Source organism: Oryctolagus cuniculus, chromosome 1 (assembly GCF_964237555.1).
Source record: "Oryctolagus cuniculus chromosome 1, mOryCun1.1, whole genome shotgun sequence".
NCBI classification, from domain to species: domain Eukaryota; kingdom Metazoa; phylum Chordata; class Mammalia; order Lagomorpha; family Leporidae; genus Oryctolagus; species Oryctolagus cuniculus.
This window is the reverse complement of record NC_091432.1, coordinates 213,731,557-213,757,312: the sequence shown is the minus strand read 5'-3', so window position 1 is coordinate 213,757,312 and position 25,756 is coordinate 213,731,557. Positions and strand designations below refer to the sequence as shown.

The 25,756-nt window shown below is 45.4% G+C and overlaps 1 protein-coding gene and 1 pseudogene across 13 annotated transcripts in view; one reads left to right on the top strand and one right to left on the bottom strand.

The window, feature by feature from the left end:
* PALM2AKAP2 (PALM2 and AKAP2 fusion) overlaps positions 1-25,756 on the bottom strand; it is a 595,149-nt gene that overhangs the window by 108,660 nt on the left and 460,733 nt on the right.
* On the top strand, positions 166-14,636 carry LOC127484762 (probable inactive 1-aminocyclopropane-1-carboxylate synthase-like protein 2; annotated as a pseudogene).

Sequence of the window (25,756 nt, the reverse complement as noted above, 5' to 3'; positions counted from 1 at the left end):
CGCCCGCCCGAGCCCGTGCCCGCCCCTTCCCCGCCCCACTCCGCGCGCCCTGGGTCAGCCCTGCGCTTGCACAGCGCCTCCGTGCCCACCCACACCTTGGCTTGGGCAAGAAGCCAGGCGCAAACGTGAGGAATGTGTGCACCGAGAGGCTGGAGGCACGGAGCGATGGACCAGCGAGGGGCGCGGGCAGTCGAGCGCGTCCTAACTGGGGAGAGCGCTGTGTGTCCGGGCACGTGGACGAGGATTCGCGCCCGGGTGGGCGTGCCGGCGCGTGTGCAGCGCGCTTGTGTGTTAGTGCACGGGGCCCGTGGGAGAGGGGGTGCCCGAGCGCGCGCTCTGCGCCAGCGGCCGCTGTGCTCCTCGCCTAGGGGGCAGAGAGCCCCAGGACCCTCTGTTCCTGGATGAGTCCCGCTGGGGCCGGTTGGGAAATGCGTCTTTGTGACTGACTTGGAGTCCCCGGGTGTTGGGGCGGCTCCACCAGAGGCGATCCATGGGCCCCCAGTGTGGACGGAGGCGCTTCCAACTCACCGGCTCTCCCGCCTTCCAGCCGCGCCCCAGGTGCGGCGGGCAGCCGGCGTCCGTGTGTCGAGCACGTGTGTTAACAAAGCCTTCCGTGGGGACGCAGGCAGCTGAGCCACAGCGTGGGGCTCGATTAGACGCGCCGCCAGCCCTCCCCCCACCCCACCCCGAGTTGTCTGAAATTTCAGTCTGTCGTCCCCTCCCCCACCATGAATATTTAAATAATGTTAATGACCCTTGGAAAACAGACCTTGTAGAAATCCTGAGGACACACAAACACACAGCACCGCACACAGAAAACAGCATTTAAAAAAGAAAGCTATTGTGCGTCTCAGCTCTGCTGGAGGGCATGGCTCTCTGCATACAGAAAAATAGCATGAAATCAGATTACTTGAATTCAACTTTGCACTGGGCATAATTTCTCCACTAATTCTCTTTCTCTGGCTTTGCAAAGAAAGGCGGATCCCCTAGGGGTGGCCCTGCTGCTTTCTCCACCCCAGGAGGCGGCTCTGGGGTCCACCTCTGAGACTCAATTTTGCATGTCAAACACAGCAGAGAAAGACTACTGCCAGGGCCTGGTTCTCCTTTCCTAACCCACAGAGGTCTCTGATTTCCAATACAAAGAAATGATAGCATCAGGAACTACCGGGAAAAGGGACATAATAAACAGCAGCCTCCGGAGGACAGGATTCCTTCCTGCCCTGGCTTTTACTCACACCTTTACCCAGGGAGGAGCGCCGAGCCTGCAGTGGGGACGCCAGCTCTCCTCTGGGTCCCTGAATGTCAATAGGGCCCCTTTCCTGGGCATTTAGGAATGGTTTCACCATCCTTTTTGTTTGTCTCTTGCACTACTGAATTTCAATAGCACTTACTGGGGATTCCAGAGCTTCAGGCCAGAATCAGCTCTCTTTCCTTCTTTCTTTGGACTCCTTATTCACTGATGTACAGTGAAATATGTGGGTGACCTACACCCTGACCTGAACATCAGGTGAAAAACTCACAGTGAAATGAGCTTGCTTGGTATCACAGGTACTCTCCAGGAAGGCTTAACAGCAGAGGCGAGATTTTTAGAAACAGTATCATGGCAAGTGCTTCATCACTCTCTCCCATAGTCCACAGTTAGAATAAGTGCAAAATTTACAAATAAAGTTTGTTTCATTATTAGAAAAAGGAAAGCAAGTCAACTTTATTTTGACTATGTATATAATAGTTATTTTATTTTTATATTTCAATGTTTTGTTGGCATTGATTTGAGAGTTTTGAAATATCATTCTACAGATAACTATTAGGAATGCTTAGTTAAAATGCATGCTCAAAAGATATTAACTTAGAAGAGCAACTCCTTTTCTATCTTTTTTGAGGTGAAAGACATAGTTGTGATTAAATTAAACATTTTTAATATAATGGGCTTGGTGCATGCCAGATACTCCGAAAGATCTATTCAACTTATTCAGTAAAATGAACGCAAGGGTATGAGTGGCTGCGAGTGAAAGTAAAAGCTGTTTTCTAATTAATATTTTCTCATTAACTTTTCCCTTGGACAGTGGTTCTCAATCAAGGGTGATCTTACTCAGGGAACATTTTGGTGATGTCTGGAGACATGGATTATCACAACTGAGGAAGTGCTACTGACATCTACAGCACAGTCTCCCAACCACAAAGAATTACTCAACTCCAAACATCCATAGTGCTGGGGTGGAGATAAGAGATACCGCATCCCTAACTAAGCCAGTATTTCTCAAAGTCAGTACTAAAGATGAGCGATTTCAGAACCCTCTCTGTACTTGTTCAATACAGATTCCTGGGCCTTACCTACTACTAAGTCAGAATTTAGGGGGTTGGGCGAGGAGAAGGGCAGAGCCAGGAAAACCTGTGTTAACAGCTCTTACATGATTCTTGAAGACATGACTGAAAAACAGTGGTGATGGGAAAACGACTGGTTTTTATTACCCAGTGTGTGTTTACCGGCTCATCCCATCACATGTTTCTTAGCACAATAATGGTTATTAGAGCTGAGAATATGTGATGAAAGAAAAAAATTTGTTTGAAGCAAATAAGCAAATTAGCTTTCGCTAATTCTGCAAAAGAAACCTAAGTGAAGGGAAGGTGTGAATGTGACATGCTCCCAAAGGCCCTACCCCATCTAGGACAGAAAGCCCTGCAGGAAAACTTTCCTTGGGGAGAGAAGAGATGGGATTTCTTCCACTGTGACCTAGGTGTGTATTTTTTGCTCATGCGGCCTCGCCCATGCTGCTGGCCCATTTTACTCTGTGGCCCTGAGCAAGAGTGGCTTCCCAGGGACACAAGAGGTAGAATGCACTTAACCAGACAAACAGGAAAGAACAGGCTGGCTTTAATGGGAAAGGACTCAGTGGAGACACAGGCCAGCAGAACCCCTTCCCCCCTCTCTGGGTTCAGCAAAGTGAACTGAACCCAGCAGACTCATGCTCCCAACCTTAGAGAAGAAGCTGCAACAAGCGGCTCCAAGAGCCAATATGAAAACTAGGAGAGGGGCCAAGACTAGGGATCATTAAAGAGAACTGGAGAATTTACCATTTCCTCCCAGCAAGGGTATAAAGACCAAAAGCATCAGCTCAGACTAACTCCCAAGGAACGCATGTGTTCCACAGAAAATAAAGGTTTCCCACGGGGCAAAAGCGAGGCCACAACAAGAAGGCTGGCTCACAGCACCCCAGCAGCTCCAGGTCCATGGTGATTTCCCGCCATGCAGCAGCAGCAGCTGAGGTCATTGGAAAGGAAGGAACAATCCCAAACCCAAGGGCATCCCCTTGGGAGCAGACACGCCACTGAAAATCTTAGAGAAGAACCAACCCAGGGAAATAGTTACAATACATAGTGGGTCACTATCTGTAATATGTCAACAGTTCTCACAAATCAATATGGAAATTACCAACTCCTTGGTAATATGGAAAACCTGTGGTTACAGTACATAAATTAAACTGGCAACTGACCTTATGAAGAAACGTTCAAACTCTTCACAATTAAAGACATGCAAATGAAAATATTGGGATACCATTTTTTGCCTGTGATATCAGTAAATACATAAGATACAAAGGTTATCTATTGTTGGTGAGGGAACCATGAAAATCAAACGATTGCCCTCTGTGGATGGGAGTATAAATTCGTAATAATAAACTGGTAAATTTGGGAGACACTGGTGATCTCTCTTGAGATAAAAAATGTTTATGCACTTGAACTTGTGGTTCGCCTGTGGAATTCAGAAGCTGCAACATCTCTGAAGTCAGATGAAAGACAGGATGGTAGGGAGGAGTTAGCTAATAAGAAACTCCAGATCACAGAGGCAGCCAAAAGAAAAGTCACGTTTAGTATACACTTTGAAAGTTGTTTGAGTGCTATGTTGTGATGTAAGCACTCCTGGCAACCACTAAGCCTCTGACTGCAGCGTTTGTTTAGACAACTACAGGTGAAGGGTGTACATGCGGCTCGGTTCAAGGTGGAGAGCAGACGCAGGACGCAAGAAAGATGTCAGAGTAAGAATTCAGAGGAACCAGGAAATTGGAATGAGAAATGAGAAGGAGGAAAGCTAACCCCAACCTACCCTGGCTTTATGCTAGGATCTGAGCGTATCCCCTGTAATTCCCATGCTGGCAACTCAAAGTCACATGTTGGTGGTATTTGAAGTGGCCCTTGGAAAGCATTAGGATTAGATAAAGTCATCAGGGGGAGGCCTTTGTGATGGCTTTAGTGGTTATATAAGAAGGGGAAGAGATTAGAGCTGGCACTGTGGCATAGCAGGTAAATAGATAGAGCTGCTGCATGCGTGGGTGCCGTATCCCATATGGGAGCCTGTTCGAGTCCCGGCTGCTCCACTTCCGATCCAGCTCCCTGCTAATGTGCCTGGGAAAGCAGCAGCAGATGATTCAAGTACTTGGGCCCCTGTAGCCACGTGGGAGACCCAGAATAAGCTCCTGGCTTCAGGTCAGCCCAGCTCTGGCCATTGCGGCCATTTAGGGAGTGAACCAGCAGATGGAAGATCTCTCTCTAAGTCTGCCTGTCAAATAAATAAATAAATATTTCTTTAAGAAGAAGAGGAAGAGAGACCTGAGCTAGCACACTTGGTCCGTCTCCCCTTGTGATAGCTTGTGCCATGTTATAAGGCAGCAAGCAGTTCCTCCCCAGGGCGGGTGTGTGACTGAGCCTCCGACCCTCACTTCCCATAATGGAATGCCTGGGACCGAGTCTCACCTCCACTTCCAATCCAGCTTCCTGCTCATGCACACCCTGAGAGGCAGCAGATGATGGCTCAAGTCCTGAGTACGTGCCATTCACCTAGGCAACCACCGTGTGGTTCTGAGCTCCTGGCTTCTACCTGGCCCAGTCCTGGCTCTAGCGCAGGCATATGGGGAGTGAACCAGTGGATGAAAGATCTCTTTGTGTCTGTCTCTCTGTCTCTCTGCCTTTCAAAGAAAATTAAAAATAAGTAAGTTCATTAATTCAAAAACTAAAAGGTCCCTTACCAGATACTGTGCTCATGCCTTCCCAGCCTCCAGAACCATGAGTGAAATCAAACTGTTCTTTCTAAACTACCCAGACAGTGGTATTTAGTTATAACAACAGAAAATGAACTAAGACACCCTGGTTAAAAATCCGCAGAAGCAGGTGCAGTGAGTTCTGGACGACCTCCACACTAGGTGGTTAGGGTACTGAGCAATTTTAATTTTAATGTGAAAAGCAAGACTTACCCTGCAGGCTGGAGGACCTGCAGTGTGCAGTCATCTGTTTCCCAGGGGCCCCACGGATCACCTGTTTGCTGCCCGACTCGAATGGCAGCTGGACACTGTTCTTCTGGATGTTTTGTTTCTATGCATTTCCCAATGACGACATTTCCCACGCTGCTCTTGGAATCTTACATAAAGGCTAACAGGGTGAGACCAGTGATTTGGCATAACGGGTAAAGCCACCGCCTCTTGTGCTGGCATCCCATATGGGCGCCAGTTCAAGTCCTGGCTGCTCCACTTCCAATCCAGCTCTCTGCTATGGCCTGCAAAAGCAGTAGAAAATGGCCCAAGTCCTTGGGCCCCTGCATCCTCGTGGGAGACTTGGAAGAAGCTTTTGGCTCCTGGCTTCGGATCTGCTCAACCCCAGCCACTGCAACCATTTGGGGAGTGAACCAATGGATGGAAGGCCTCTCTTTCTCTCTGTGCCTCTGCCTTTCAAATAAATCAATAAATCTTTTAAGTAAGGCTAAAAGGGCATGTCTGCATTGTGTATCATTTGGCTTGTTCATGGTGGGGAAGAGAAACTATTTTAACCATAAACTTTCTACAGACACTGACACATGCCAATGTGTTTTATCAAATCTAAAACCTTCTAGGAACCATCTACTACCCCAGCGTTAATCCTGGTTGCTCAGTGGTGGTCAGCTCTTAATGACACTGCACAAAAGTGTTTCTCCATCTGGTCTACCATTCAAGTAGCTGGCAAATTGGGCAGCTGGGTAAGTTGGGGCCTGGGAACCTCTGTTGAAGCTTTCCATCTGATTCTGTCGCACAGCCTGGTGTGGGAACCACTCGGGGAGGGCACAATCATCCTTAGACAGGGAAAGGAGAGAGCAAACAGAACACGGTGACAGGGACAGGGTCACACGAGAGCACTGGCTCTCTGACTGTGTTTACTCCAGTTCCTGGCCTCGTTTGTGATGCCTGCCTTTCCTTCATTTCCTCCCCAGGGCCTCGGGCTTCCTGTGCCCGAGTAAGTCTTTCCTGCCCATTCTACACTTCCTTTCCCTGCATCCTCACACTTGGCCCGTGCTCTGCCAAATGTCTACACAAGGAAATGGTGACCTGCTTACATTCACCCCAGCTGCTCCAGACCCTTTTGAAAACATCTTTGAAAACACTCCAGCAAGTGTTCCAAAACTCAGGCAACGTGTGCCCCTCTCATTGTTTTCACTGTGTCCTGCCTTGTCTGTGCTTTCTCCACCTTTACTAAGGGAGTGGCAAGGCTTCATCCAGTTGCCTGTTATAATATGCATTTAAATGGTGCCCATAAAAAAAGAAAAAGTCAGATCCTACTGTGAATTCTCCAGTGGAAAGGAGTGGCCTGGGAAGGACTGTGTTGGAAAGCATGGAAGGGGCCATCTGTGGAGGGGAAAGACAGAGTGGGGAGCATAGAGCACCCGTGGTAAGAGAAGCAAGACAGGGATCCATGCTGTGGTGTAGAGGGTAAAGTTACCACCTGTGATGCCAATATCCCATATGGGTGCCGGTTCGAATCCCGGCTGCTCCACTTCTAATCCATCTCCCTGCTAATGTGCCTGGGAAAACAGCAGAAGATGGCCCAAGTGCTTGGGCCTCTGAACCCACATGGGACACCCAGAATAAGCTCCTGGTTCCTGGATTTGGATCAGCCCAGCTCTGGCCATTTGACCATTTGGGGAGTGAACCAGCAGCTGGAAGATCTGTTTCTTTGTCTCTCCCTCTCTCTCTCTCTAACTCTGTCTTTCAGATAAAAATAAAATCTTAAAAAAAGAGAGAGAGAGAAGTAAGACAGTACAGGTTACGACACCAGAAAACTATGTGTCCCACATCTCTCCATCCAGATGTCTCAAAGCATGTGTGCTAATGACAGGAATGTACTTATGAATCACTTTGGTAATTAACAAAAGCAGAGTCCTATGAGGTCCAAGTTTTTTATTTCCTGGCTGAGAATTTTATCTCATTTAACAACTGAAGCATTTAAAAAATCCAGTAAACACTCCAGAGTTCATGCCCTAATGAAGAGATGGCATAAACCAAGGTATTCTGTAAGTATTGCATTGGAAATGCAAAATATGCCTAATATATTTGGAATGTACACAGCTTGTTCACCGATAGGCTGCTAGAAAATGGTGCCAACAAAGTGAAATTCCAGAAGACTGCTTTCACCGAGTCAACCACGTGAATTTGCGTGACCTGGGATTTCAAGGCAAGTCTGCCTTTCACTTCCAGTGGTGCTTAAGTCCATTTCCAGTTTACATGAGATGGAGTTTTGTGGGTTTTTTTTTCCAGTTTTTAATAAAATGAGACTATATCATTCTCATAACAATTTCTAAGTGTTTCCCTCAGTACAAGTTGTCAATTTATGGAAAGAATTGTAAGGATTTTCAGTTGTAGAAATGCTAGGAGGGAAATGACCAAATCGTGGCATTTTAAAATTGTAATAATCATGATTAGCACACAGTCTTTGCAGTAGTCCCTGACTTACTCATGAAATGCTTTAATATCGAAAATGAGCCAATAAGAAAAAAAGGTGTCCTCCTTGTACTATATTAAGCATACCAAATGACTTATCTTTTTTTTTTTTTTTAATTAGGCAGAGTTAGACAGTGAGAGAGACAGAGAGAAAGGTCTTCCTTCCATTGGTTCACCCTCCAAATGTCTGCTACGGCTGGCGCTGTGCCGATCCAAAGCCAGGAGCTAGATGCTTTTCCTGGTCTCCCATGTGGATGCAGGGGCCCAAGCACTTGGGCCATCCTCCACTGCCCTCCCGGGCCACAGCAGAGAGCTGGACTGGAAGAGGAGCAACCAGGATTAGAACCCGGCGCCCACATGGGATGCCAGCCCTGCAAGCGGAGGATTAACCAAGTGAGCCACGGCCCAAATGACTTATCTTAGTGTTAATACAAGTTCACCTGAAGACAGTGGGGCTATAGTAAGAAGACATTTTCAGTTTACATACATGGAATAAGTCAATAATTTCTCTTAGTAATTGTTAAGATTATAAAATGTTGGGGCTGGCACTGTGGCATAGTGGGTTAAAGCCCCAGCCTGCAGCACTGGCATCTCATATGGGCGCCAGTTCAAGTCCCAGCTGCTCCACTTCTGATCCAGCTCTCTGCTATGGCCTGGGAAAGCAGTAGAAGATGGCCCAAGTCCTTGGGTTCCTGCACCCGTGTGGCAGACCCGGAAGAAGCTCCTGGCTCCTGGCTTTGGATGGACTCAGCTCCAGCCACTGAGGCCATCTGGGGAGTGATCCAGCAGATGGAAGACCTCTCTCTCTGCCTCTGTCTTTCTCTCTCTCTCTCTCTCTCTGCAACTCTGCCTTTCAAACAAATAAATAAATCTTAATAAAAAAAGATTATAAAATGTTAAGATGATTTAACTTTGGAGAGTGTTAATAGCTTCTTCCACAGCATATGAAAATCCTCTGCTGGACTGGGACCACGGCCAACATAAAATCACTGTAAAAACCACAGAGATCCTAGTAAAATTATAGTAAAAACTAAGGCATACATATCCACCTGTCTTAGAAGATCCTCCAGCTCATCAAGGAAATGCCTTCTCCTCCCTCCCTTCTTCTAACCTTCCTTCCTTCCTTCCTCCCCCCTCCCTCCCTGCCTCCTCCCTCCCTTCTTTCCCTTTCCAGACCACTGCTGAGTTCATTTAGGAGCAGGCATAGCAAACTCAGACTTCAGGCCGCCAAGCACAGAACAGAAGCTGCCAGGTATCAGAAACAGGTTGGGACTCCTACAAGGGCCCCGGGCATTGAGGAGCCCCAGAGCCTGCCTGCTAAGTAATTTATAGGCTGCTTGAGATAAGATAGGCAATAGGCAAACACAGGGACAAGAACTGGGTCTTCAGATCACTGGCTGCTACTGTGACTCCTGTGTTACACTGGGGCAGTTTTTTTTTTTTTTTTTTTTTTTTTTTTAAAACTTGCTTGGGACAGGTGAAGGCACAGCTATATGTTTGAAACATGAGAATTAGGGCTAGAATGGAAGCTACCGTGTCATCCAAGGTACTTATCTCATCTCTCTGTATAGCAAAATGTCCATGAAAGGGTCTCTGATTCCTCAGAGACCAGGGCATCAGAGACCAAGGTTCGAATCTTAGAATCTTACCGGGTCACTTATCTGGCTGGCTGTGCATATCAGATGCATGCCCCAATACTTCTTATTCTCATAATAAAAAGTTCTTACTAATTTTAAAAAATCCCCATTTGATCAGGGTTTCTAGGAAATTTCTTTTCAAAAACAAAGTGCCAACTCACCAAAATAGTCTTTTAAAGTATACTGGGCTGGGTAAAATAGTTCTTAAATTTTAGGTTAAAAAATGAACTTTTAAAACATTAAAGAAACTAGATTTTCCAACAAGGTGATTCCAAGAATTCAGTGTTTCCTATGAAAGAATCAGAGTGGCCCATACATTTCTAACACTTTCCCCTTTATCTCCTTCAATCACAGCTAGTTTCAGGCACACAGTTTACACAAAGAATGTGTGGCTTGAAAATTATTGGTTTCCTCCACAGTGAAGCATCATGTATCGTCTTTGCTGTAGATGTGACTTCCTAGTGAATGGCTGGTTGTGAAGGTAATTGGCTCAGCCTTGCCCAACAAGTGTGCAGGCAGAAGAATGGCCGCAGCACAGGCAGGAGCAGCTGCTGAGGCATCATGGACCAACGACACAGGTTGGAGGCAGGACCCTTGTTCCTCCACTGGTTCCAAGCTGGGCATTCCGTAGGCTAGTTTACTTCCCTGCGACTCAGCTTCCATTAGAGTGAGAACAGGGGCACAGTGAGCTGCCACCTGGGACACCTGGTCCCATATCAGACTGCCTGATTTGAGTCTCAGCTACTCTACTTCTGGCCTTGCTTCCTGCTAATGCACACCCTGGGAGGCAGCCAGTGGTGACTCAAGTGCTTGGGTCCTTGCTGCCCAGCCCAGCCCAGCCCAGGCCAATGCAACCAATGGGGAGTGAACCAGAGGATAGAAGATCTCTCTCTCTCTCTCTCTCTCTCTCTAATAAAATGAAAATAAACAACATTTTGTAGAAAGTGGAGACAATTGCATAGTACCTGCATCGTGGATTTGTGATAATCTTTGGATAAGTTAAAGCTTATACAAGGAGCCTTCAAAAATTCATGGAAAACGTGTATTATGAAAAAACTATGCATGCATTTCAAATTCTTTCTTGGTTCTAAAATAAACATAAACTAACTTGTATAACATGTCTGACAAGATCTAGCTTGAGGCACTAAGAAGGATAAAACAACACTTTCAAAAGAACCCTTATCAAAGCGACATGGGGCTAAACTTGAAGCAAGAACAAGAATCGAATTTATGGAGAAGGTTGAGTTAAAAATAAATCACTGAAGCTTTAGAGAAAGTTTACGGAGACAATGCCCCAAAGAAATCCAGAGTTTACAAATAGACAACTTGTTTTAAGAAGGGACGAGATGGCGCTCAAGATGAAGCTTGCAGAGGTAGATCATTCACATCAATTTGCTAGAAAAATTAATCTAGTTCATGCCCTAATGGAAAGGACAGACTTTTTTTTTGCCTTTTTTATAGAAAGCTTTTACCTAATAAATATAAATTTTGTAAGTACAACTTTTGGATTATAGCTGTTCTTCCCCCCATACCTGCCCTCCCACCCCAAACCATCCCACCTCCTACTCTCTCTCCCATCCCATTCTTCATTAAGATTAATTTTTAATTCTCTTTTTATACAGAAGATCAACTCTATACTAAGTAAAGCTTTCAACAGTTTGCACCCACACAGACACACAAAGTAAAAAGTACTGTTTTACCATTAATTCGCATAGTACAACACATTAAGGACAGAGATCCTACATGGGGAGCAAGCACACAGTGACTCCTGTTGTTGATTCAGCAATTGACACTCTTATTTATGATGTCAGTGATCACCTGAGGCTCTTGTCATGAGCTACCAAGGCTATGGAAGCCTCTTGAATTCACAAACTCTGACATTATTTAGACAAGGCCATAATCAAAGTGGAAGTTCTCTCCTCCCTTCAGAGAAAGGTACCTCCTTCTTTGATGGCCCCTTCTTTCCACTGGGTTCTCACTCACAGAGATCTTTCATTTAGGTCATTTTTTTGCCACAGTATCTTGGCTTTTCATGCCTGAAATGCTCTCGTGGGCTTTTTAGCAGGATCTGAATGCCTTAAGGGCTGATTCTGAGGCCAGAGTACAGTTTAGGGCATTTAGGACTCACTGTTTTTTTTGTTTTGTTTTGTTTTTGACAGGCAGAGTGGACAGTGAGAGAGAGAGACAGAAAGAGAAAGGTCTTCCTTTGCCTTTGGTTCACCCTCCAATGGCCTCTGCGGCCGGTGCACTGCGGCCAGCACACCGCGCTGATCCGATGGCAGGAGCCAGGTACTTATCCTGGTCTCCCATGGGTTGCAGGGCCCAAGTACTTGGGCCATCCTCCACTGCACTCCCTGGCCACAGCAGAGAGCTGGCCTGGAAGAGGGGCAACCGGGACAGAATCCGGCGCCCCGACCGGGACTAGAACCCGGCGCCCCGACCGGGACTAGAACCCGGTGTGCTGGCGCCACAAGGCGGAGGATCAGCCTAGTGAGCCGCAGCACCAGCTGAGGACTCACTGTTAACAGCAGAAACAAGACCCAACACCAGAGTCCTCTCAGTTGGTTCCACTTCCACAATTCTAACTGAAAAACTAGAGTGGAACAAACTTACTACCCAGTGGGTGCTCAGACTGTTGCACACACATCAGCAGCAGACAAGAACAAAGCTTTCAAGGTAAATTTTAAACAGGGGATATCAGTATCCTGAAATATTTCTATGAAAAATTTTAATAGGTGAAAAACATGACTTTACCAGTACAATCCTAAGATAAAGCACAACCAAAGTAATGGCTACCAAGAGGTGGGAGTGGTGCAGTCAAAGCCAAAGTGGTGCAGTCAAGAGCCAAGGTCATGGGGCCGGTGCTGTGGCATAGTGGGTAAAGCCACTGCCTCCAGTGCTGGCATCCCATATGGGTGCTAGTTTGAGTCCCAGCTGCTCCACTTCTGATCCAGCCCCCTCCTCATGGCCTGGGAAAGCTGTGGAAGATAGCCCAAGTGCTTGGGCCCCTGCACCTGTGTGGGAGACCCTAAGAAGCTCCTGACTCCTGGCTTCAGATCGGTGTAGCTCCAGCCGTTGCAGCCAATTGGGAAGTGAATCAGCAGATGGAAGACCTCCCTTTGTCTCTCTCTGCCTCTCCTTCTCTCTGGGTGTAACACTGCCTTTCAAACAAATAAATAAATCTTTAAAAAAAAAAAAAAAAGAGCCGAGCTCATGAAGCAAGCTTAGTGAGAGGAGGAGGGAAACTGCACCAGCCTCTGAACCGCGCAGGTCAAGAACAATTTCACTGGGTGGATGTATGGATTTTAAGGTAAGAAGAAATGAATAAAAACAGAGACAAAAGGTTCCAGCCCACCTGCTGAGTTCAACACAAATACCTGGAGGATGAGTCACGGGTCAGATACCCACTCCGTGCCCACTGGCCAGATGAGGAGCCAGGTCCCCAGAGATCTACACCCAGCTATTACAGATGCTGCTGCACTTGCTGTGTTCTGTGGGGGGAAGCACTTTAAGCAGTTGAACACCTGGCAGGTGCGTGGCCTGTTACTGTAAGAACAGAAGCACACTGGAACCATCCATGAGCAGGGGGGACCTCCTGGATGACCTCATGTGCAGCTGGTCAACCTCCTATGGTCCGAGGTCATGGGTGCTCTGGAGTTCTGAGAGCTTCTCCCTTTCCTGGATCCCAGGGCTGACATCAGAGGCCCAGTTCCCCAAACAGAGCAATTCTGAAGCTAAGCCTGTCAGGACCTACCCAGCCATGGGGTCGGCATCTCCACCTCTTACTACTTCAGCTCCCAGGGCTACAGGGCCTACCAAGACAAATGCCACACGGAGGAGAACACCAATGAGAACAAAGTTGCACTGATCTGATGCCTGAAAGGCTGTGCCAGAGTGGCATGAAGTGAATTGAGGATGTCCCTGATTGGAGAGGGCAACCGCTCCTGCGGGAAGAAGTGCCTTGGTTCCTGACTTCCTACTGCAAGGCACCTTCCTGTCCTTTTTATTTTATTTTTAAAAAATATTTATTTTTATTGATATTAAAGGCAGAGTTATAGACACACAGATCTTCCTTCTGCTGGTTCACTGCCCCCAGATGGCTGCAATGACCAGAGCTGGGCCAGGCAGAAGCCAGGAGCCAGGAACTCCATCCTGGTCTCCCACATGGGTGGCAGGGACCCAAACACCTGGGCTATCTTCCACTGTTTTCTCAGCCTCTTTAACAGGAAGCTGGATCAGAAGTGGAGTAGCCGGGACTCAAACCTTTGCCCATATGGGATGTCCGTGTCAAGGGCAGCAGCTTAACCCATTATTCCACAATGTCAACCCCATCCTTCCTGTCTGGATCCAGAAAATGTGGTTGTTCTCAGTGGCTCCTGCTCAGTCTTTGCACCAGCCACGGTCCCGTGTGATCCAGGTGAAGCCTGGTAGTCTCCTTCTCTGGTGTCTTTGTAGCTTCCACCTATAAGTGAAAGCTGAGCCGATTCTTGTCCACCTGGGGAATGAGACAACTGAGGGGAACACTCATCCTTTCCAACCAACCGTGAACAAGTTGGAGCAAGCTCTGCTTGAAGCCAGGCTTACGGGGCAAAGGTCAGATGCCTCCTGCTAATCAACTGCAGAATCCCCTGAGTGACATCTGCTCCTAAGACTCACTGAAGAAATACGTGGAATTTGCCACAAGGAATCAGCTACATGCGATTGTAGATGAGATTTACGGGCTTTCTATGTTTCAGGACTCCATCACATTCCAGTGTTCTGAGCACAATCTGCCTGACTCCAGTAGGACAGACCTATGTGATCTGGGGCACCAATGAGGATTTTAACATCTCTGGCTTCTGCATTGGTGCTCAGGTGGCCTCTGTCCTGTGTTCTTCCGGTGACTTCCATGGTACCTCTGGCTTCACCCACAGAAGCTGTGTTGACAGCTCCAGGACAGAGAACCAACTGCCCATTAACATACGGGCCCTCTCACGGCTCCGGGCTCTGGGCAGCTCACATGTGCATCCCAAACAAGCTGAAGCTGAAGATCCCCTTTCTCAATAGTAGCTCTGGCCTCTATGTCTGCATCAATTTGAAATTGTACCTGGACCCAAGTACATTAGGTGAAAACCTGGTCTTCCATCACTGCTTTATGTATCACATGCTGATATTATCCCATGGCAAAACCCACATGTGTAAGGAGCCTGGCAGGTTCCAGCTCATCTTTGCAGAAAAGCTCCCCACCCTCTGCTGCCTCCGCACAGCTAAAAGTGGGGCCCTCTAGCCACGCATGGGGTCCAGTCAGGTGTGAGGAGCAGAAGCAGGACTGGACAGTGAAGCAGCTGCCAGACGTGCAGAAAGAGGGGGCTGCCTGCTTTCCACCCCATGGCTCGGGCCAGTCATGTGCTCAGGAGCCCCTGAGCACAGCCTCCGGTCCAGAAGTTGAGCTGTTGCTGTGACTGAGCAAGTGGTGGGCGTTTCTTCCAGAAACGGTCCCACTCAACCCATCATCAATGTCCTCAAGCAGAGCGTCTGCCGTCTTTGGAAGCTTTGCACCTTTTTAGTCTTCTTTTAGCCACTTTTACACAAAATGATGTGTTACTGAGGTTGGGATGGGAAGGGCTGGAGGCACCTGGAGGGATAAAGAGGGTGCCTGGGTTCTATTTTAAATGGGTTTCTTTTTGATATTCAATGTCTAATAAATTCCATATTCTCTTTTTAAAAAAAGAGCAAAGGTCACGGCAATGGGTTTTTGGGGATGCTTAGAATTTTGCTTTTTGATTTTCTGGAAAGCCAAATAATGACAGTGTCTGCTTAGAAGGAGAAAGTCTTGAGAAAATCGGCCTAAGCGTTAGCAGAAAAACACCAGGAAAGCGTCACCAGAGTCCTTGTTCACCACGACAATGCTCACACTCATCCCTCACCTCAAACAAGGGCAATTTTTGTGGAAGTTTTGATGGGAAATCAGTAGGCACTCAACTTCCATTCCTGGTTTGGCTCCTTCTGACTTCTTGTTGTTTTCTACATTAAAAAAATTTTTAAAGGACACCCATATTTTTCAGTCAACAATGGAAAGAAGATGGCACTGACATGGTTGAATTCCCAGGGACCTCAGTTCTTCAGGGGTGGACTAACTGGCTGGTGTCATTACTTACAAAACTGTCTTGAACTCGATGGAGTGCACATTGAGAAATCAAGTTTATATTTTTCATTTCTCTCTTTTAATTGCATTTTCCATGAAACTTTTGAGAGCTTACCTTGTAGAGGTACTCAATAGGTATTAACTATCAGGGTTTTAAAAAATAGATGGGAGGCGGCCGGGACGGGGTGGAGGAGTGGGAGAGGGAGAGAGGGAGGGGGAAGGAGAGGGAAAGGGGAGGGGGAGTGGGAAGGAGAGGGGGAGGGGGAGGGGAGGGGAGGAAGAGGGGAGGGGGAGGGGAGAGAGAGAGAAAGAGAGAAAGAGAGAGAGAGAGATTCCATTTGTTGCTTCATTCTCCAAATCCATATAACAGCCAGGCCTGGACCAGACCAAAGGCAGGAAGCCAGAACCCCATCTGGGTCTCTTACGTGGGTGGGAGGTGCCCAAGCACTTGAGTCATCATCCACTGCCTCTCAAGATGCACTAGCAGAGAGCTGGAACAGAAACGGAGCAGCTGGGACTCAAACTGGCACTTCGATATTGGATGCAGGAACTCCAGCAGTGGACTTGGGCCATCCTCCACTGCTTTCCCAGGCAATAACAGAGAGCTGGATGGGAAGTGGAGCAGCCAGGTCTCAAACTGGCAATCATATGGGATGCTGACACTGCAGGCAGTGGCTTTACCCACTATGCCACAGTGCCAGCTCCTCTTCTATTAGGTTTTTAAGAATGCTTATTCATTTTTATGTATTTGAAAAGCAGAAGTGAGGGGGGGGGGGAGAGATTTTCTATCTGTTGGTTCTCTTCCCAAATGCCTATTACATCTGGGGCTGGGTCGGGTTGAAGCCAGGAGCCAATAACTCATTCAGGTCTCCCATGAAGGTGGCAGAGACACAGGTACCTGAGCCATCATCTGCTGCCTCATGGGAGGGACATCAGCAGGAAGCTGGACTGGAAGCAGAATAGTCAGGACTCAAACCATGCACCCTGACAAAAGATGCAGGTGTCCTAAGCAGTGCCATGACTTAACCTGCTGTGCCACCACATCTGCTCCATTTGTTTTTATTATTAATAATCTGTGCCAGTCTGCTGCTCCCAATTGTTCTATGGTTGTTCCAGAAAATGAGAAAATCTTCAGTAAGATCAGTTCTTGACTAAAAGGATCCTCCATTTGCTGGTTCACACCACAAATGGCCACAACAGCTGCAGCTGGGCTAGGCTTGAGCCAGGAGCCAAGAACCCCATCCAGGTCTCCCATGTGGGTAGCAGGGACCCCAGCATTTTGGTCATCATCCACTGCTTTTCTAGGCACATTAACAGAGATCTGGATTGAAAGGAGAGCAGCAGAGACCAACTGGCACTCTGATATGGGATGCTGGTGTTATAAGTGGCTGCTTAACCCACTATGCCAAAATGCTGACCCCATTTTCCCAGGTTTACTAAGTATTTTTTAAAGATTTATTTACTTATTTGAAAGGCAGAGTTACAGAGAGGCAGAGGCAGGGTTACAAAGAGGCAGAGAGAGAGAGAGAAAAGAAAGAGAGAGAGAGGAGAGAGAGAGAAAAGAAAGTCTGTCTTTCATCTGCTAGTTTGCTTCCCAAATGCCCACAATGGCCAGAACTGGGCTGATCCAAAGCCAGCAGCCAGGAGCTTCTTCCAGGTCTCCCACTTGGGTGCAGGAGCCCAAGCACTTGGGCCATCTTCTACTGCTTTCCCAGGCCATAGCAGAGAGCTGGATCAGAAGTGGAGCAGCCGGATCTTGAACCAGTGCCCATATGGGATGCTGGCATTGCAGGCGGTGGCTTTACTTGCTATGCCACAGTGCTGGCCCCCATTTTCCCAGTTTAAAAATAAGTATTGTATGGAAAAAGGAATAATCTGTGAACTATGAAATATTCAGAATGAATATTCTGAATGAATGAATATTCTGAATATTCAGGAACAAATCCAGATTCCACTCTTCCGGACTTTGTCACCTTGGGAAAGTCATTTACTTTCTCAGATCATGAATCTCTGTCTGCATAATACTTCAAATAAGGGTACCTATCACATGGTGTAGTTGTGTTAAATGGAATCATGCAGGTACAGTGTTTAAGGTAGTACCTGGCCCACTGCTAACAGTGGGGGAAAAAATGGAGGGAGAGAGGGAAAAAGGGCGGGAGTGAGAGGAAGAGGGTAGGAGGAATGCAGGAAGCAGAGGGATGGAAGAAAGGAGAGAAGGTGGGAAGAAAAAGGATCAGAGAGAAGAGAACAGGAAGAGCAATGACTGTGACAGGGTAAGAAAGCATAATATAATCCACATGGAAGAGAAAGGTTTATTTTAATAAACTATCAAACAGTAGGAAAAGTGCTTAGAAACAGGATATATATTTTTATTTGAAAAATAAAAAGATTCTTTGCTATTTATGCAATACCATTTCTCTTAAGGGGGATTTTCCTCTGTCACTCAGGGGATAAACTTAATATAAACTTGGAATTTTTTTTTTCCTATTTGGGATTTGTTTTTTGTTGTTTTCTTTTCTTTTCTTTTTTTTTTGCAAAACCAACATTTCTTAAAACACAGTAAGAAGAATAAAAACAATATTTCTTAGTGATGAATGTTCATCTATTTCTCAACATAAATAAGGCTTTGTCATAAAAATTTCCAAAGGATTTATTAATATTTCATATCTAAAAAATTAACTCAAAAATTTGGAACTGTTTAAATATAGCCACATAGAAGATCATATGACACAGCATTCAATAAAGCTAACTTTTCATCTCAAAGTTTAAAAATATTACATTACTTGTGGCACAACATAGAAATGCAGGTATCATAGGAAAACTAAAAGAAGAAAATGCCCCAGCTCCAATATAGTGGATATGGAGGTCTCCTAAGAAATACTGCAGGGTGACTATAGGCTGAATTATCCAGATTCAATAAAATCTCCTTTTCTTAGCTGTGGACCTAGCTTCCCTCATTGACTGGAGATGTTCTGTTGTACCATGTTCATGAACACTGCAACCAAATGATAATAATGAACACAATCTTAAAGCTGATGAGATGAAGACCCAAGGGCATGTTTGAAAAACAACCCATCCTCAGGGCTGACCATCTGGCCTTTCTTTTTTTAAAGTGTGTTATTATTCTTTTCATCTACTTGAAAGACAGAACAACAGAAAGAGAGACAGGAAGAGAGGGAGGGAGGAACAGAGATAATCTTCCATCCATTGCTTCACTTCCCAAATACCTGCCCAACCAGGGCTGCACTAGGCAGAAGCCAGAAGCCAGGAACTCCATTTAAGTCTCCCATATGTGGGTGGCAGAGGCCCAAGTACTTGGGCAATCTTTTGCTGCCTCCCAGGTACCTCAGCAGAAAGTTGGATTGGCAGCACAGGAGCTGAGACTTGTACCAGTGCCCAGATATAGGATATGGGCGTTCCAAACAGATGCTTAACCTGCTGTGCCACAATGCCCACCTCATAATCCTTTCTCTAAAGATTTATTTATTTATTTATTTGAAAGGCAGAGTGATAGAGTGACAGGGAGAGAAAGAGAGAGGGAGAGCGAGGCCTTCCATCTACTGGTTCACTACCCCAAATATCTGCAACATCTATAGCTTGGCCAGCCTGAAGCCAGGAACCTGGAACTCCATCTGGGTCTCCTATGTAGGTGGCAGGGCCCAAGCACTTGGGTCACTACTTGCTCCTCCCAGGTACTATAGCAGGAATCTGGATGCGAAGCACAGAATAGCTGAGACTTGAACCAGGCACTTGGACATGGGATGCAGGTGCCCCAAGTGGTGGCTTAACCTACTATACCACAATGCCTTCCCTGAAAATCTAATTTTATTCCACCAAGCAAACTGCAGCTTTGCATGTGAGGAATGAATGCAGATACAGGTGCACAAAAGGTCCCCTATTGATCAGGACTCTGAGGCAAGGAAGACCTACCCGAATACGTGTGCATGCAAACCGCATCACCTTGTTCTATGGGGCAAGGCAGTACTGCATAGTGATATACACGGGCTCTGGCACTCCTTTCCTGTGCGGCCTTATACAGTGTTAAAGAAGGGTGACAGGAGGCCATTGTCTTGGACTAAGCTCCCCCAGTGAGCCCCAACAGACCAAAATAAAAGTCAAAATGGAGTCACCCATGCTAATGTTCTGCAGCCACCAAACAGAAACTAAGCAGCTCATCTGACTTTCCAAGAACACTGTCGAAACAAAACTTAACAACCAAATTTCCACACCAGCCAGTTTCAATGGGCATGAAAGTGAAGTGCCCTGCACCTGGACCCTTACTCTGTTTCCCTGTACCTTCCTCACAAGGGAAATAACTGGAATAACTGATTCACTTCTTGTTCTTTGTTTCTGTGTTCCTTGGGCCTTCTATCTATAAAACCAACCTCTGCTGGCTCAGTGGGACACTTTTTCTATTCAATGGGATGAAGTGTTCCCTGATTCTAAGATAGGAAATGAAGCCAAATCAGATCTTTAAGTTGTTGTAAATTTGTCCTTTGACACACATTACTTTATCTCTCTGTACCTTGTTTTCTTTCTCTGTAAAGTGGGGAGACTCAGTCACCTCCCAGGGTTGTGGTTAAGATTTAAACAATACAATTCCCCAAGCACCCAGAGCAATGCCTAACACACAGAAAGTTCTCAATAAATATTGGCTATTATTCTCATTATTCATTTTATTCAGCTGCAATTTAGGAGAAAACTCGCCATGCTGGAGATCAACACTCGCAATCAGTGAGCATTTGAAGGGTGTAATAATGGATCCAATACCCTACCCTCTAGCCCAGATCCCTTCGGGAGAGGGAGTGGGAATTGTAGTTATTGGTACCTTTTTCTTTCAGAAATACTCAAGAATACTGAATTAAAATAAATGTCGCATCTCCATTGGTTCATTTCCAAGGAAGAAGCAGTTATTAAAACAGTAATAAGCTCAAACGATATCAAGACAGCCCAGTTCTTGGTACTAAGCTCTATTCATGTTTTGCAGCCTGTTCTCCAAGCCAGGGAATCATCTTCTCCGAGCACACACTTTCTCTTCTCACATACAATTCACATGATGTCAGGATCTTTACTAAGTACATTTTTTTACTCTGAGTTAGAAAGCAAGGGGGAAGTCCGTTGAAAAACAGGTATTAAACAGAGATGGGAAAGACACTTGTTAATGAATCAGGATAGGAGTACTAGACGCTCACTTAAACAGTCTTATGCAATTATGTAATAGAGCAAGATAGTTCTTTCTATGAATTCTACAAGAGTTCTTAGACCTATACTGAAGGTGTACGAGACTTCGGAGATACCTGACTTGTTTTAGACAACAAGGCCTATCGTGAAATGGCCACATGAAGGTTCTAACAGGGACTTCAAAAACAGTTTCTGGGATTCCAAACAACCAGAGACATTAAGGATAACTTGCCCATACATTAACTGGATAGGTAATCTGGTTCCCTACCTACATAGAAAACAGACGAGCCATTACTCAAGACCCATGGTTTCTCCCTAGGGGTTCTATGTTTGATTTGCCAGACTTAGTTCTGTCAAAAATCATACTTTGGCACTTACAAGTGAGCCCTGTTCCAAAACTAGTTAATTGGGTAGAGAATTCTTAAGAAAGCAGGTTTATCTGCACTTGGGCTCTGACACACTAGTCAGGGACAAGAGACAGTTTCCAGAGATTTGTCATTGTTGGCCACTCCCAGTGCTGGAATGCTCTAAATGTGCGCAGAAGGAAATACACCGATGTATTCAGGAAATATTTGTGAATGTGTCGGAACTTTTGCTGGGAATATACACGCCAGTGTCATCTATTTTAGGAGGAGGCCACTCAGAGCGAGGGGATTTTACCAAGTAATAGAGCTGGTAAAGGCACAAGACAATTTCACCACCATTGTGAAAACCCTGGACTGATAAAGCTATCTGCAGAAATTCAAAGCAGGCCAACACCCGTAGCCCAGCTAAAATGTTGACCCTAGAGCAGGCTTCATAAAAGAGATAATACAATTGAGGAAAGTTATACAAACTGAGGGAAATGGTTTCATTCAGCTGAAGGGAGAAATCAAACAAATAAACGGGGTAGATTTCCAGCTTCCATGAGAGACCAGTGAGGTTCAGATCTTGACTTGACACGGGTCAGGCTTGGAAGCCCTGACTCCTAGGGAGAAAGCGTCAGGCTACATTTGTTGTTTGATTCTCATTATGTTGTTCTACTGAAACTACATACATGGCTGGTTTAAACTGCAATACAACGAAATAGAAGAGATTACAGTGTAAAGAAAAGAATCCAAATCCACAAAGAATCCCAAACCACGGTGATCACAATGCCTGAAGTAGTCTCCTCACCACCTTGTAACTAGAGCTACCAGACATAGCAAACAAAACACAGGATGCCCAGTCAGATTTGAACTGTAGATAAACAAAGTCTTAGTATGTTCCAGGCAGTATCAGGGATGTGCCAATAGTAAAAAAAAAAAAAAAAAAAAAATTCAAAGGTAACTGAGCATCCAGCATTTTAACCAGGCTAAACCACCCTGCTCCATCCTTGGAGCTCCCCATTTTAGCCAACAAAAAAGTGGATCTGAATTCATTAATACCCAGTATGGTAGAGAGGCTGCAATGTGTCTTCCTGTCTGGGTTTAGAGAATGGCTCCACTACACCTAGGCTTTGGTAAGTTACCTAACTTTGCCATAATACAGTTGCCACAGCTGTAAAATGGAATTAATAACAGTTCCTCCCTTAACAGGATCATTTGACAATGAAATGAGATGGCACACGAAGGGGCCTAGCTAGTACTTGGCTCAGAGCAAATACTCAATCAGTGTCAGTTATTATTGGCTTTGTTTTAAAATATTTATTTGAAGGACAGACAGACAGAAATACAAAGACAGAGAAAGTTTTTATCCACTGGTTCACAACAGCCTGGGAGTGGGCCATGCCAAAGGTGGGAGAAGAGAACTCAATCTGACTCTCCCACATCAGGGTGGCAGGGACTGAACTGCTTGAGTTGCTGCCTGCTGTTTCCCAGGTGCACTTGGGAACAGACTCTGGAGTGGAGCTGGGACTTGAACCCTGGCATTCTGATATGGGGGGAGGGCATCTCTACCACTGTACCAAATGTTTGCCTCCAGTGTTACCAAGAGCACACAGTGAAGATCTCAAATAGCACAGAAATCTATTTGTCTGAAATTGTTTGCCAGGAATGTTCCTTATCTACACACAGATGACAGAACCGCGGAAAGACTGCGTCTCCATCTACCTGACATCCGTTTCATCTGACAGGAAGTAGCACATAGGAATTGAAGAGAACCAACTTTGATACAGCGTATTGCAGTTTTCAGCTGAGCCGTTCACATCCATATCCTTTGAATACAAATTTTAAAGAAAATTCAAGACAGTGATTCTCAAAGAGGGAATATTGTGAGAATTGACCACTATAGTCCGTCTTTCTTCTGCCCACCAACCCCCTCTGAGATCCACTACCCTAATATATTCAAAGATTAAAAAAAAAAAAAGAATCTTCATTGAACTATTTCCTCTGGCAAGGAGGCAAATTTAGAGCAACCTTTACATATGCACACGATGTAGAAAGGACTCCTGGTCCCAAATGTGTCTTTTTGTCCCTAAGCCCCTGCACAAAATAAGCCTTCTCAATGTCGTCATCCTCAGAACCAAAGGGCGACAGCCTGGACACCACTGGTGACAAAAGGCTCTCAGAACGGCGTTTTAAAATCGGAGCCAAAGAAAGCTGTAGCCTGTGGCCTCTTTTCAGCACCGGAAGAGTCTAAATGCTTTTCCTCTTTGTAATGGGGGAACATCTGCCCTTGCACCTCTCTCCCAGCGAGAAGTTTCACAGACAGTGAAGCAACATCCTTTTTAAATGTGGCTTCCTCATGTTCTTGATTAGGAAATGAGCCTTTTACATCCAGAATCCCTAACTCGCCTCTAGGGGACCAACCCTGCTCCTGTATGAAGCCTGAGAAGTACTGCATAAATAAATAAGATAGGGCTTCTGAGAAAACTCTGGTGTGAACAACAATTCTTTTTAGAGATTTATCATTTTTGTTTATCTGAAAGGCAAAGTGACAGAGAGATAGAGAGAGAAGAGTGAGAGTGAGAGAGAGAGAGAGGTCTTCCATCTGCTGGATCACTCCCCAAATGGCCACAACAGCCAACTCTGCACTAAACTGAAACCAGGATCCAGGAAATCCACCAGGGTTTTCCACATGGGTGGTAGGGGCTCAAGTAGTTGGGCCACCTTCTGCTGCCTCCCCAGTCACATTAAGAGGGACCTGGATTGGAAGTAGAGTAGTTGGGAATCAAACCAGTGCTCCAATATTGGATGCAGGCAACACTAAGTGGCAGGCTTACCCTGCTGCACCACAACACTGGCCCAAACTAGAAACATTTTTTATTTGCTCCTTTTTATAAACACTTATACACAAAACAAGAAGGCAACGGCAGGGGGGCTAGTGGGTTTATTTGATTAAAATGGCAACCAAATCACAAAATTCCGCCCCAGAGGTATTTCCTTAACATGAATTAGTTGATGTAGTTTGGTTCTGTCATCAGATAAATAAAACTCAAGAAAACAATGCAGAGCCAAGCAGGTGCAATTTGGAGTCACAGCAGAATAAGACCAAGACACTTGCAGTACGCTGGCCCTGGCAGTTTACTGCCCAGAAGGAAGGAAATTCTGGAACTAGCAATTTATTTAACAATCTAGCATGCAGCAGCTTCCTACTTCATGTTGGAACACTGTTCTTAATTTTATGTAAAGTGATTGCCTTTTTGGGGATATTAAAATGCTAACATTGAAGTTTAGCCATCTGATTGTCAATGATGTTTTAAACATTACTTTGAGAAGACACGGTAGCGTTATGTATAAAATGGATCATTTAGGTGGTTGCCAGGAATTGGGAGAAGGAAGAAAATAGGGACCTAGTGTTTAGTGATCATTCAATTTTAGTTGAAGAATATGAAAAAGTGCTAGAGATAGATGATGATGATGGTTGCAGACCAATAGGAACATACTTCATGTCACAGAACTATAACCTTAAAAATGGTTAAAATTAACATTTTTATGTTGTTAATACTTTACAACAATAAAAAATTGATAGGCTAATAAACATGACTGAATTCAGGGCAAAGGTGTTTGGTCCAGTGGTTAGTATACCATTTGGGACATCTGATATTCTATCAGGTGCCTGGCTTTGGTCCCAGCTCAGTCCCTGATTCTAGCTTCTTGCTAACGCACACCTTGGGAGAAGTAGCTGGTTCCCTATCTGGATGACTTGGATTGAGTTCCTGGCTCATGGCTTCAGCCTGGCCTACCCCTGGCTGTTATGGGCATTTGGGGAGTGAATCAGTGGATTGAAGATGTCTCTTTGTCTGTCTTTCACTGTCTCTCTCTCTGCCTTCCACATAAATTTGGAAAAGAAAAGATGATAAAATTCAAAAAGAAAAATCTGAGAAGGAAGAGAAAGAAACAAGAAGAAAGGAGGCTGATGAGACATCCTCCCAGAGGGCAGTGACCTTACAGGGGAGGGCGCATTGAGACCCTCCTACCTGGTCAAGAAGATTACTCAGAAAACACTGCGCACCTGCAAGGAAAGCATGTTGTAATTCAATAACTGAACAAACAATGACAAATAAGGCAAATCAAGTCAGTAAAATTAACTATACACAAATGGCCAAGAAACACAGGAAATGGCATTAGCCATCAGGGATATGTATGCTGAAGCCATAATGAGATAGTACTCCATACCCATTAGGATAGTTAGAATCAAAGGACTGACAGTAACAATTGTTGGCAAACTGGAACCCTCATTCACTGCTGGTAGGGCATAAAATGGTATAATGGTATAACCACTTTGGACAACAGTCCTTCAAAATGTTAAACACAGATATACCATATGTCCTAGCAACCCAGGTACATACCCAAGACAAAGGCAACACATGTCTGCACAAAGACTTATATGTGGTTGTTCATAGCAGCATTATTGCAAGAAAATGGAAATAACTCAAAAGTCCATCAACTTGTAAATGGACCCCCCCAAAAAAAACCCCACAAAAAACTAAAAAGCATAGCCATTAAATGAAATACTATTCAGCATTAAAAGGTATGGAAGGATACTGATAGAGGTTGCCACATGGATAAACCTTAAAAAAAATCACACTAGGCCAGACACAGAAGATCTCCACTGATACCGAACTCCAGAACAAAGCACTGGAGACAGAAGGGGGATGAATACTTGCTTGAGGCTGGGGT